This window comes from Natator depressus, chromosome 3 (genome assembly GCF_965152275.1).
Source record: "Natator depressus isolate rNatDep1 chromosome 3, rNatDep2.hap1, whole genome shotgun sequence".
NCBI classification, from domain to species: Eukaryota; Metazoa; Chordata; order Testudines; family Cheloniidae; genus Natator; species Natator depressus.
Window position 1 is genome coordinate 82,472,968 of NC_134236.1, and position 14,155 is coordinate 82,487,122.

Here is a 14,155-nt window from a genome sequence, read left to right on the forward strand (position 1 = left end):
ACCATTTTGGGATAGTTTGGACCCTCCAATGCAAGTAACTGGAAAAAATGCCAACAAAATACTGAACATACACAACATATTATTTGGGAACAACACGTTAGCCAACGCTTTCTTCTACAGAGAGATTTTAAGTGCTTGCCACAACCAACAAAGGATAGCTTCTTTTGTGGGGGAAACTGCTTTACACATTGATGTATGTCTGAGATTTATAATCCACAGATAAGACAAAGGAAAGAAGCAGCTCTTTCTTGAAAACATTAAGCAAACCTCTTCATGAAGACAGCAAACTTCCATCTCTGGATCACAAACAGCTGTAGCCAAAGTTTGAGTCTGATTCTCTATTTTGTACAACCAAATGATTAGGATAATTGACTAAACTTTCCTTGCCAACTTTCCTCGTCCACTTCTATATGAGGATCTTCTTTGGATGACAGTAGGGAACCCACTTGGGAAGGCAAGAGTATTGTTGCCCTAAGAAACTGACAAATTGTAATTGAAAGTGTTTTCACTTTGTAAAACCAGATTTTTATAGTAGTAGAAGCTAAACTCCCAAATCCTTGAAGTTACTAATAACTTAACTGCCTTCACATACTGCTTATGACTTTTGCTCTAACCTGGTGTTTCTCAACCTGGGGTACACTTACCCCTGGGAGTACTTCCAGGGAGTACTCAACTCATCTAGATCATTTCTCAACCTGGTGGTTGCAATTCCCATGGGGGTTGCAGGATGGTTTTAGGGGTGGTGCAAGTGCAGGGCCAGAGTTAGGAGGTGGGAAACAGGGCACCTGCCTGGGGTCCCACAGCACAAGAAGCCCTGCAAAGCTAAGTTAAGTTACATGTGTCAGCCCTGGGCGGTGGTGCTTGGGCTTCAGACAAAGCACACGAGTGAAACACTTGTTCCATCTGTCATGGGCAATTACTTTCTACTCTGCCCTTCTCTAGCTGTGGCATATCATTGCATAATAATCATACTATTGTTTTTACAGCCTGTTGAGAGCCTTTTTATCTGGTAATCAGTGCAGGACTAGGCCCCTATCCACCATCAACAAGCTTTATAGCCAAGTATACGATAAATGTGTATATTCACCGAAGTTTGGATGAGAACACTGTTAGACTACTCATTAATGAGCACTATACCATATGGTATACATTTGCAGGCTCAGACTCCAAGTTATACTTTGCTGTAATATAGATGACCAGGTTATAGCAAGCTTCCTTTTCCAGTTTCTCCAACTTTCTTACATTCTTATTGTAATGCAGTCAGGGCTCTCTTACCAATCTCTATTTGCTAAAATATTGTTATAAAGAGGAGTCATTTTCCAAATAGTACCAATTTAAAAAAAAAGTGCTATCAACTTTGTGAATTCAGTGCATGAAGCCAGGAGCAATTTATGATTAGAAAGCGGAGATCTGGTTGTAGAAGCATTTTGCTCCATTGCTCTGTTCTCATAAAAGATTTTCAAAGTGTTAGTAGACTAATTGTTTTACTCAAAGGAGAAATGGCAAAATGCCACTAAAAGCCAGAAGACATGTTCACTTTCAAAAGAATCTTGACATTTTAAAACTTTAGATTCTACTTTGCCATCATTTAATAAATGAAATTCATTCTGATACAGACCTCTCTCTTTTTATTAGCTCCATACTATAACATTTTGCTTGAGCTGTATAGGAACAATGTGAAGTCACCCAACTTTATGGAGGAAATTTTGACACCATTGAGGAAATAAGTTTCCTTATACTTCTGCATACACTATTATTTTTACATGTAAGTGAAAAACACTGGAAATAAAATATCCATAGTTACCCACCCTTGAAATCCATACAGCAGACCAGAATTAAAGGTTATTGAAAGAGGAAACTGACCCTCCAGATACTGAAAGAAAGTATTCGACCTATGTTTGGCATATGAAGTAGTTATCAGAGAGGTGGCCAGCCAGGTTGTACCAAGTATATCAGTGCCATTCAACACTCAAAGCATGGCAAAAAAGCCACATTTCTTTACTCAGGTGCTATAAGAAGAAAGATTACAATAACAGACCTGCAGTTCTTTGTTACTAATTTTGCCAGTGACCTCTGTCTGCACTGGATGGACCCACAGTGCCACTCATGGCATATTTCCAAGATTCCATGTAGAATGCAGAAAGGGATGGAAGAGCAAGTTGAGATGCTGCTGCCAAAGATCTTTTAGGTCCTGTGATGTACAGATGGTTAGTGTGAATATACTGATTTTTAAAGAGGTCGGGATTTGCGTATTGCTTATATTTTACAGAGCAATGCCTTTTATTATCCTGGGAGAGTCCGGATTGAGATATGTATAATAGCATTTTTAATGAACATGGAAGGGCTGAATAACAAGTTGGTGTTACTTTGCCCAATTTATGACCCTTATTGATTGCTAGCACAGAAAAAAGACATCAGAAAATTCTTATTCATAAGCCTACCACTCAGAGTCTAACTGGCTGAGACAAGTCACAGCTTGGTAAGAAAGGTCACATGGAGCTGACTAGCTGAAACAAAAAGAGTACTTTACGTATATAGCACTTTGTCAGGGACTTATAAAATACTTGGTATATCTACAAACAGTGCTAATTTGGGCATTAGCAGTGGTGTATTAATATGGGAGGCAGTAAGGTTCAGTAGATAGGGCATGAGACTAAGAGTCAGAAGACCTAGGTTCTGTTCCCAGTTCTCCCTGTGGGCAAGTCACTCAGTCTCTTTGCCTCAGTTTTTCCATCTGTAAAATAGGAAAAATAAATGCTTACCCTCCTTTGCAAAGTGATAGATCTGTGAATGAAGAGGGTTATTACCAGGCTTCTCAGGAGAAAGCTGTGTGACTTCAGGCATTATTTTTGCATGCAAAACTGGAGAAGTGCAGAAAAGTCAGTTATGTATCACAGAATGTTATCAGTGACATGACCTGCTGTTCCTGGTATTTGTGACTATTGGCTCTAGTTGACAGTTCCTCTTAAGGACTAAAAACCCATGTTCTTTAATTTTAGATGAGTGTGATGGGGTGCCACTTGGAACTGGGGCACCATTGAGTCCCCTGACCCACCATCCTGGGTTCCCTCTCACACTATATTGCTGTGACAAGCTGGAAAGCCCTCCAGCCTGCACTTTCACCAGCCTTCATACAGGTAGGACCATACCCAACTGTATTATATGCAGGCTCTCTGACCAGCCCCGGCATAGGAAGTCTACAGTTAAGGCAACTCCCAGCTTCTCAGGCACACACCCACTCTGAAGTATAAACCCAAAATTATACTGTCTTGCACTGCACAGGGAACTATACAGCATAAGCTCATAAAATTCGCCCCCTCCCTCAATGTGAAGAGGAATATGCAACAGCTTTTGCCCCTGAGTTATGATTCCCACACACTTCACTCCAACTCATTTGTTTAGACAAAGCAAAAATAAGTTTATTAACTACAAAAGAAAGATTTTAAGTGATTATAAGTGATAGCAAACAAATCAAAGCAGATTACCTAGAGAACAAACAAAAAATGCAAACTAAACTTAATATACTAAATAGATTGGATAGGAATAGCAGATTCTCACCCTACAAAATGATACAAGCAGGCTGCAGATTCTTAAGGGGCAAGCTGCACTTGCTTTACAGCTTGGGTGGAATCCCAGATGTTTCATTCAAAGGCTAAAAATCCCTTTAGCCTGGGTCCAACACTTCCCCCAGTTCAGTCTTTGTTCCTCAGGTGTTTCCAGGAGTCTTCTGGTGTGGAGAGCGAAGAACACCAGATGATGTCACTCCCTGCCTTATATAGCTTTTTCATATGGTGGCAACCCTTTGTTTCAAAGCTTGGTTCCCAGACCAGTCTGTGGAAAAATACTGACATCCCAAGATGGAGTCTAGAGACACGTGGTCTGATCACATGTCCTTGTAGAGTCATAGCAGCCATTACTTGGAGGCTGTCTGTAGCATTCTCAGGAAGGCTTCCCAGGTGGGAGATAAGCTTCTCCTAAGCCCTGTTGTTTTTTCCTAATGGCCCATTGCCCTGAATTGGCCCTTCCCCACCAACTATCTAGACTGAAATCATCTTGTCTAGTGGGCATTAGCCAGGTGTAACTACATTTGAAATGCAGATACATAATCAATATTCATAACTTCAGATACAAAAATGATACATGCATATAAATAGGATAATCATATTCAGCAAATCATAACTTTTCCAATGACACCTCACATGACTTATCTTGCATAAAATACATTGTGATTATGTCATAATCGTATCATAATAATATCACTGTGAAGAATATGGGGTCCAGTGTCACAATGAGTTTCAGTAAACTTAGAGAATATAGAATTTGAAGTTATACAAAATACATGGTGCAAGTGCTTTTGTTTATATTACGATTAATATACCAAAAGTCAGGCCAGCACTATTTAGCTTTGCAACTCTGATAATGGGAGGAGGTCCTCTGAATATCAAGCCGTGAGTGTTTATATGCTTTGCTAGCAGGATGCTCTCTACTATCAATCAAGAGCAATAGTTTAGGTAATGTATTTCATCTGTACATCACAAAGGGTGAAGGCCTGGCCCCATGAAGTCAATGAGAGTTTTGCCATTGAAACAAACAGATGCAGTGTTTCAGCCAAAATGCTTTACAAAAGTGGGTAAGCTTGATTACAGATGGGGACACTGAGGCAGAGAGGCTGCAATTTTTCCAGAGTCATAGCTTTCATTCCCAGATCTACTGTTGATTCACTGACTTCTTGTCCATGGCTCTCACCACTGAACCATGCTGTCTTCTTTTAAAGTATTCATATGTTTCATAATTGTATCAAGTAAATGATAGATCAAGTCAGAAATAGAACACTGAAAATGGAATGGAAGGAAAACAGAAGAGAAAGTCTTCCTATAGACAGTCTTCTATTTGCTATCCAAACAGTATATTATTAGGGAATAAGAAATACTTCCACTAGTACCTTATTTAATGGAGATATGCCACTTAATACTGAAAAATTACAAAAAAGTGTTATCACAGTCACAGCAGGCTGCTCCACGTGACATTCTCAGATACCTGACGGCAACCGTTAAACCCAAAGGCTGTAGAGCAAACTCTTACTGTTGTAACTCAAAATGATTTTTCTAAGGTAAAAAGAGATGTCCCAGATTATCTTGATATAGCAATACTGTCTCCTTTGTTCTCTCCTCTCCAGAAAGAAATGCAGACTAACCACTGATTTACAAAAGGCAAAACAAAAGCCAACGCTGAGTTTCCTCAGTCTGTTTCACATCTAAATTTGCCTTTTCTACCTTTCACAATGGTTCCTCCAGAAACTATTTAATAGCATCATCTGTGCTTCAGTAAGCAAGCCATTTTTTGGCTCAGCATTACAAAGCTAGTGGAAGTTTCAGTCCAAGAGGACTGTAGTACCCAAGCTATCATGACACTAAGACCTATCATAGAGTCTCATTGCAAGTCCAGGGGAAATTATCTTTCCAACAGATACTGTACAGATCATTCGAGGCTATAGGTCAAATAAGAGATTAACTGAAACTCATTTTCTACATTTCCTTTCCAATAATGCAACCTAAAAGTCAGTTAATCTAGAACTCCACAGTGGACTGTAAAAATTCTCAACATTGACATTATAAGATCCTACCCTGAGGATCATCAATTTGTGACTGAAGTTTATTTATCCATGCAATATAGGGACCCTTCCCTCAACCGAGTCTGAGATAACTCCCCCGCAAAGAAACCCAATGAAATATTCAAGAGTCCAACAAGGTGTCCTCTATGGAGCTACCAAATCCCTGGTGCCATTCTGGCAATTATAAGTTTCAGAAGAATTTTATTTAATTGAGTTTCCATCAGTTAAGAGACATTTCATTAGGGAGCTCTTCGCCTTTGCTACTTTAATATTGAGTGCCAACAGTGAATTTATTTTAAATTATTATTGCAATTTCCTGTTGTAACAGAGTAGTGTATGAAACTTCCATCCTCTATGAGTGGCTTGGGCATTGCTACTTACTTCTGTCTTACGTTTATAGCTTTTCTGCTTTTGTAATTTCTTGACAAAGCCAATTAAAAGAACATTAAGTACATTTAGTGCTGGCTAAAGCTGCCAGATTAAGAACACTCACAATATTTATCCACAAACAAAGTAGAACATGGACTCAGCAGTGGAACATCAACCTTGGCCTGAAGGGAACTGCATGCAGAGAGAAGTTCATAAATAGATTTTAAGGCCAGCAGGGACCATTGTGATTATCTAGTTAGACCTCCTGCATAACAGAGTCCAGATAATGTCCTCAGTAAATCCCGGCACCACTCCATTCAGTCCTTGACTTGTGCACTCATTGCCAATAGGTATGATGATTTTTATGACACAGAAACCTTTCCATTAGAACCTAAATGGATAATATATTTACATAAGCCACAGGCCAGCCACCAGCCAGGGCAGCCTAATCTTTGTCTTCTCATTAGAGTCTCAAACTTTCAACACATTCCTCCAGCCACCTGGCTCTCCTGCTGAGTCCCCATCCTTGGGATCAGGTACTCAAAATTTTACAGTAGCACTGCTACAGTATATTGTCATCAGCAGAGCCACCATTCTGAAATTTAAATAAGCAGCATTCAGAATAGTTGGTTCTTCTGATGCCAGTGATCAGTTTGCAGTGTGGAAAGTTAACAATGTATGTAAATAGGCCATCTGAAAATGGAGTTCATGCTCTATCTAGTCATGAATATTATAAGCTTTTGAAGTGTGTGCCGTCTAAGCCATCTTCTGAACTTCAGTGCTCAATGTCTATTTAAAAAGAAAAAAGTTCATGAAGACTGAAGTATAAAAAAGTCCAGCTCAAACCAGCACTTGACTGACTAGTCACATGTGCAGTGCATAGTTACTGTATGCTTTCAGGGTCTAGGGCTAGTGAGAAAAGAACACAACCTGCCCCAAGTCACACTCAGCCAACAGGAACACAGAGTTGAAACAAAGTACAAGGAGAATACTAAATTACCCATTAGAAAAGACTTAGCCACACACTAGCTGAACTACAATGCTAAGCACATAAATGATTAATTGCTACATTCAATGGAAACCCCCCATTTCCTTTCAGAATTGCCGAATTAAGACAATTCAGGGCCCTAGGCAGCCCCCATTCAGGTTTGATGGTGAAGCCTTTCAGCAATCACCAATGCCAAAAGAACTCTGTCCCTGAATAGAAATGCCTATAGTATATTATTCTTTTCTTCTAGACAGCTCTCCTTTTCACCTATTTCGATTAACTCTAACGAGCAAAATATAGGGACCTTGTCCTTGTCTTATTTTTCACCCCCTCCCTTCCCCTGCATAAGAGCTGGTGTAGCATCTGGGTTACTGCAACTTCAGGGGTGCCGTAGGTCATGCTACACTAGCAAGAGAAGTGGGACTGGGAGAGAGCAGCACAAGAGGATAGGGAGCTAATTCACACAAGTTATCTGCATTCTTACCACCTCAAGCATTTCCATGGACTGCCTCCTGCAGCGTTCAGACTGGTCAAGTACTTCTGCACCTGATGAACAATATTCATGATCCATGGAGCTAGATTCTGCCAGTCCCACTGGAAAAAAAACAACAACTTGACAACAGCAAGAACTAGAGGTCTTTCCCTTCCCCCTGGAAAATTTAAAAAAAAATTACAAAGTTATCCACCAATTATTCAAATACAAATAGTTGAGGTCTCTCTCTCTCTCGCCCCCACGCTCCCTACACAATTATAAGAGTTGTTTTGCACTCACAGTAGTGAGAGGCTATTAAGGCAACACTTAATGGACTGTTTCATAATTTGAAGCTAGCTTCTTTTCAAAAATAAACCCACCAGACTGTTTTGAACATGATGCTGAGAGTAAAAACAAAAAAACAAAAAAACCCGACTCATGTGGGAACATCATAAATGCAGGTATATCCAGCCATATCTATTCCTGTCATTTTTATTACATCTCCTTTACCCCTCATCTCTCTAGATTAGTTCATTCAATACTTTTCCAGCAACACTGTGTTTTTTTTCCCATTTATTGCTTGCTAACTCCTAAACTATTTTAATTTTATTTTATTACTTTTACTGGAATCAACTTATATTTGGATCTCTAAATGGTTTCAAAAGAAAAATTGATGCTATCAGACCACTACCCATCAGCCTGCTGATATTAGACAAAGATATACAACCATTCTGCATTCATGGAAATGGTCATCAGTCCAGTCATCATAAGCACAACAAGGATCTCACCATTTGCCATTCAAAATTATAACATTCAGTCCAAGATTACTAAAATGTTTTCTATTTTGCTTCAATTTATTCTAAAATATTGTACGAGATGAAAGTCAACACCGTAAAACCCAGTTTACTGATTAACTTAAAACTAGATTATACAGACCTTATCTTAAATCATAACTCGCAGAGTGATTTGATGGAATCTTGCTTGGTAGATATCCTGCACACACAGGTAAACAATTTATTTCAGCTCTGGGGGTTCTGCCAACCACAGATGAGAAGCACCTAAATGATTGGAGCTGAGAAATATCTGGCTTCCAGTTACTTCAGCATATGCAGGGGAGAGGAAAAGAATATAGCGCACCAAATTTTCTTTTGATCACAAAGCAAAAAGGCTTTCAGAAACAATAAGTCACATGGGCCATTGGTTCAGTTTCATACATGTTGTATCTTCAGTAGAGGACTGTTTTAAGTCGATTCCACTATAATTAACAAGAGTTACTCAGCTGGGTTCAGAGAGCATTGGAACATTACCAGTCAGACTTTATGTAAATATACTCATTTTTGTCTTTTGATCTGGGGTATCATTCCTTTCCTGGTGTGATGTTGCACTCCATATATTTATGGAAATATGCTTACGCGTGTAAATAAAATGTAACTGGAATATGCTTTATGCAAAAGGTCTCTTGTAAGGTATCATTACAAAGCTTATAATCTAATGAGTGTGTTCATCCTATTTGTATGAATGTATCTTTCTTGTATCTGAAGCTAGAAATATGAAGTATTATTCTGAAGTCCTATTGTAACTATGCAAAGTGTGGGCCATTAATGGGGGTTTAGAATCTTTATGGCTCCCATTGACTCGGACAGCTGGTTGTAGATGGTTTATTTACATGCAAGCCTTCTTGTGGATGTGTGGGCCAGCCTGTGGGTAATGAAGAATAAGGTCTTACAGTGATATGTGACCCTGTCACCTGATACTGGACTCCATCTTAAACCTGGTGCTTTTCCATTTAAAAGTAGGGGTGGGAACCCAGAGAGAGACAAAGAATTCCTGCCTTGTGCCAAAGCTATAAAAGGGGGTGGAACAGAACAAAGGGGCTGCAGTGATGAGAAAAACCCTAATTACTACCTGAGCTGGAACTAACAAGAACTGTACCAGGGGAAAGGTTTGGACCCAGACTAAGAAGGAGTCTAGTCTGTGAAAGAAGATTATTGGAACATCTCTGAGGGTGAGATTTACCTGTATTCAGTTTCTTAAATGTATTAGGCTTAGACTTGCATGTTCTGTTTTATTTTGCTTGGTAACTTACTTTGTTTTGTCTGTTATTACTTGGAACCACTTAAATCCTACTTTTTATACTTAATAAAATCACTTTTGTTAATTAATTAACCCAGAGTAAGTGATTAATACCTGGGGGAGCAAACAGCTGTGCATATCTGTCTATCAGTATTATAGAGGGCAGAGAGTTTATGAGTTTTCCCTGTATAAGCTTTATACAGAGTAAAACGAATTTATTTGGGGTTTGGATCCCACTGGGAGCTAGGTGTCTGGATGCTGGAGATAGGTGACTTGCTGAGCAGTTTTTGGTTAAAGTCTGCAGGTTTGGGGGGATGGACCAGACCTGGCTCTGTGTTGCAGCAGACTAGCATGTCTGGCTCAACAAGGCAGGGTTCTGGAGTCCCAAGCTGCCAGTGGAAAATGGGCTCAGAGGTAATTCCAGCACACCAGGTGACAGTCCCAAGGGGGTCTCTGACATACCTGAGTTAGCTTTCTATTAAAAAACTACAAAATGGAGTGCAAACACAAGTGAAGCCAAGCCAATTTTTTATTCAAGCAAACATCAGTGAAAGTTTTGCTGCGGCATTCACTCATCTCTAATTTTGTGCTGCTACAAAGTGGCTGAGCTGAAAATCTAGGGAATTGCTTTAAAACTCCACTGAACGCATCCAATGAAGTGAGCTGTAGCTCACAAAAGCTTATGCTCAAATAAATTTGTTAGTCTCTAAGGTGCCACAAGTCCTCCTTTTCCTTTTTCAAAAACTCTGTGTCCCACAAGTAGTACTCATCACCCTATCCTCTGAAATAAATCAATCAGGCATAGATTTCAGGTTTTCTTTTTTGCCTCTCTTCTGAAGTAGCTACATTTTATTCCATGAAGCTGTACTGAAGTTACCCACAGCAGTGTTCAGTATGTATTATTCAAAGAGGAGTCTGTAGGGATGAGTACTTTGTAGAGCAATCTGAGGGGTTCCTTGTTCAGGAACTTGAATTTTGTGATAATTTGGTCCATTCCATTGTCAAAAACATTGCTCTTTAGAAATACTGATTGTCCTTGGGATAGTTATCCTCTAGCAGCCTTTGCTTTTGCAGTAATCTCCAGAGGCAGCCCTTATGGAAGTGTCTTATGGGATGAAACCATTAGAATTAGATAGCTATTATGCAGAAAAAGCTATAGATTTTAACATTATCCATTATAGCTTTAAACCATCCTACAGCAAGGATATAATTTTATATTGTAGTCTATGGAAGTGTTAAATATAGAAAGCTTTTCTATTAAGTAATATGGGAATGCTCCATGAAGTAAGTAACTCTTTGCCTTCTTTTCAATTTGGTGGCAGAATTTTAACCAAGGCTTCAGACACCCTGCTGAAAAACACTATCACATTAATGATCTAACCTAACAATCTTCTTCCTCTACACTCTCCTCCTCCCTGTTTCAGAGTTCTTGCAAAATGTCATGGCTTTACCACACTGTCAGAGGGGTCAGAGGCACCGGCTGCCATCTCAGATCCAGGCTCCATTTCTTCAGAAGACTTTGCCACTTTTTCTTTCAGTGCTTTGTTTTGCTGCTCCCAGAGATGGAAATGAAGAAGCAGAAGAGAGGCAGGGAGAGAAGTGGCCAGTGACATGATCTCTTTTCTAAGCACTGCATATCTACACTCAAACCCCAAAGAACTGTGCCATATGGGAGTTACAGTAGAAATGGGATGCAAATTACAGCCTTTTCTGTGGGGCAAATATGCCTCTTAGAGGTACAAGAATTGTTGTCACTTCATTCCTAATGCTTGCAGTAATAAAGAGTATCTAAAAAAAGGTACTGTAAACACTAAGGTGTGCTTCATGGAGGACAGTGGAAGGAAGCTAAAGATTATGGAATAATTTATGCCAGCTGGGTTATGTTATTTCTTGTTTCCTAGAACTTTCTTCCTCGCTCTCCTTTAAGCTACTCAGTTTATTCTAGGCCTTTTCAATAAGGATTTTCTTCCCAGATGCAATCTCTAAAAATCTGCTCTTCTCATCAGCTAATCTGAGACACAATACCTAGCAATCTGTAGCAGAAACGTTCAGTCTAAGGTTTTCTCCACTTTCAGCTGAACAAACTAAAGATGCCTGGCAGTGACCTCATTTTCAGCTTTGTTTGTTACATCGGTAATGCTACCAGGCAGGTGCTGTCTAATGTTTGCTAGGTAGCAGCCTCCCTGCTTTCACAGTGAGCTATAGTTATGAAAGCAGACCCTGCTACATTATTCATGAGTGTATGGAGGTCCAATTACTGGAGGGTCTACTGCACAGATCAAGTCAAAGTAGTTTAGCCAGTTCCTCCTCCTTCCTGGCACAACAGTCATGCTGACAAGCATTGGCAGTTCCTGTGTTTACAGAAGAGATCCCACCAGAGTTTGCTTCTGATTGCTGCTTACGCTGCAGCTCTAATTACTTATTTTTGCCGTTAAGCAATGGGCCATCAAGTTTTAATGTAGTTCTGAGCTGTTGATTATAGTAGTGTGTTATTTCCTGAATGTCACACAATAAAGTAGGCATAAAGGAGCAGGAAAACAAATGTTCAACTACTTCTGTACTGACTGCGCAAAGCACAAATGGATGAGCTTTGAATGCTTTTGCATTGGCTTGAAGCCTTGCAGCATTAAATTTGACACGGGTAATTAGTTTGTCTTTCATACGAAAGACATGGGAGTATTCCTGAATCCTCCTGGGGTTAGCAACTTCTGGCTAGGGCACATTAATGTGGTCTTAAGGTTCTTCTATTGATGCTTGTACAGTATTTCACAGCATGTGAATGGCCCAAGAAATTTAAGTAATTTTTAAAAGTTCCCTACAGTGTAGATGTATTAACATTTTCTATCTAAGAGACATGGGCCTTGGTAAAATGGAACAATAGTTTTTAATATAGCACCTCAGTGTATTAAGTGCTTCGGAGATTGTACTAGGGCCTAAAGCAGTGTTGTTTCAGACCTGTCCTCTACCTCAGTTTCCTTCAGTCTGGTGCCATAATTTCCCCACTCAGGTCAACTTGCTGTCTCCCCCCAGCTCTCAGAATTATTGGGCCCCTAAGATGACTTAGTCCTCCAGCTCAGTCAGAAAACTCCTCTGGAGTTAATCAAAATCTAAAGAGAACCACAAAACTTGTCTTTCACCCCAGACTCTTGCCAGGTCCAACCCTTCCTCTCAGTCGTCTCTCCTCTTCCATGAGGGTCTTTAGCCCTTGTCCTAGGCTCCAATCAGTCCTTTCTTCCCCACGGTGACAGGGGTAGTTGCTCCCAAGGTTGCAGCATAGGGGAAACCCGCATCCGTCTTCTGCTACATACCCAATCTGCCCTGTCTTCTCTTATGTGACCAGACTAGGTCTCCCCAGTGGCCCTGCCCTGGCTGTTCTCCCACTCTAACAGAAAGCTCACTCCTCCCTGACCACAGGCTGCCCTTATGTCTCCCTTAGCAGGCCTGGCTCTTAGGCACGTGCTCCCCATCACATGACTCTTGTACTCATTCCCTCCTGGGGAGCTGGGCTAAACTTCACATAGATGAGGACGCTCCCCAGCCCCCTTAAAGGTTTAGGTGACCCTGGGACAAGAGACATAGTGAGACCAGGCCCTGAGTCAAGGTGCTTACACTCCAAACAGAAGCCAAACAGATGTATGAATGGGAAAAAATTTATTTTTTTAACCCTTGCCTATTGATCTTTATTGAAGCCATGACTTGCCCTCTGAGCTTTTCTTTATAATTTCAAACCAACATTGTAAATCCCACATAAGCCATATTGTGCAAGCATTGTTCCTTCCAGTGTCAGCCACCAACATTAGAAGTGTAGGAAATCCCCACGCTGCCATCATCACTTCGCATTCATTTCAAATACACTCAATTCCGACAAACTCTGTCACACTCACCAGGAAATAGGCAATCTCAGCTCCTACCTTGAGGGACTAGGTGTTTGTCTAGATGTAAGACCTTGAGTAGCTTGCTTTCTAGGGGCATATGGGCTGAAACAGTTTGCAGTTGTGTGTTTTCCTGGGTGGGGGAAGTGAGTGTGATATAAGAGTTCTATTTCAGTTATTCTTTAAATTTTAAGAATAACTGAAATGTAGTAACATCAAGTCATCAAACATTATGTGTTAAGCATATCAAAAGAAGAAACAGTACTTTTATATTATTGCATAGATAGCGGTTCTATAGATATCTCTGGTGTCTCATTAAGTGTCCTTTATTAGTCGCTGTTTACACTCTTCAAGTCTTAAAATACAAAGTACATTTTCACAATTACACAATAAAACAAGGTTCACAATATTGCAGCTGGGCTCTCACTTTGTTCTTATATCTCACTCCGGGCAGTGGAAGCTTCCTAACAGTGGGGGAGGGAGGCCACCAGCACCCAAACCTGGCCCTATGGCCCCCACACTGCCCTTCCCCCTCATTTCTGGCCTCACCCCAGAGCCTGTACCTCCTCCCACACCCATGCCTCAGCCCGGAGCCCCCTCCTATACTCTGAACCCCTTGGCTCCATCCCTCAGGCCAGAGCCCCCTCCTCCACCCCAGAGCTCTCACCCCCTCTCACATGCCAACCCACTGCCTCAGCCTGGAGCCCCCTCCCACATTCTGAATGCCTCATTTTTGGCCCCACCCTGGAGCCCTCACCCCCTCCCACACC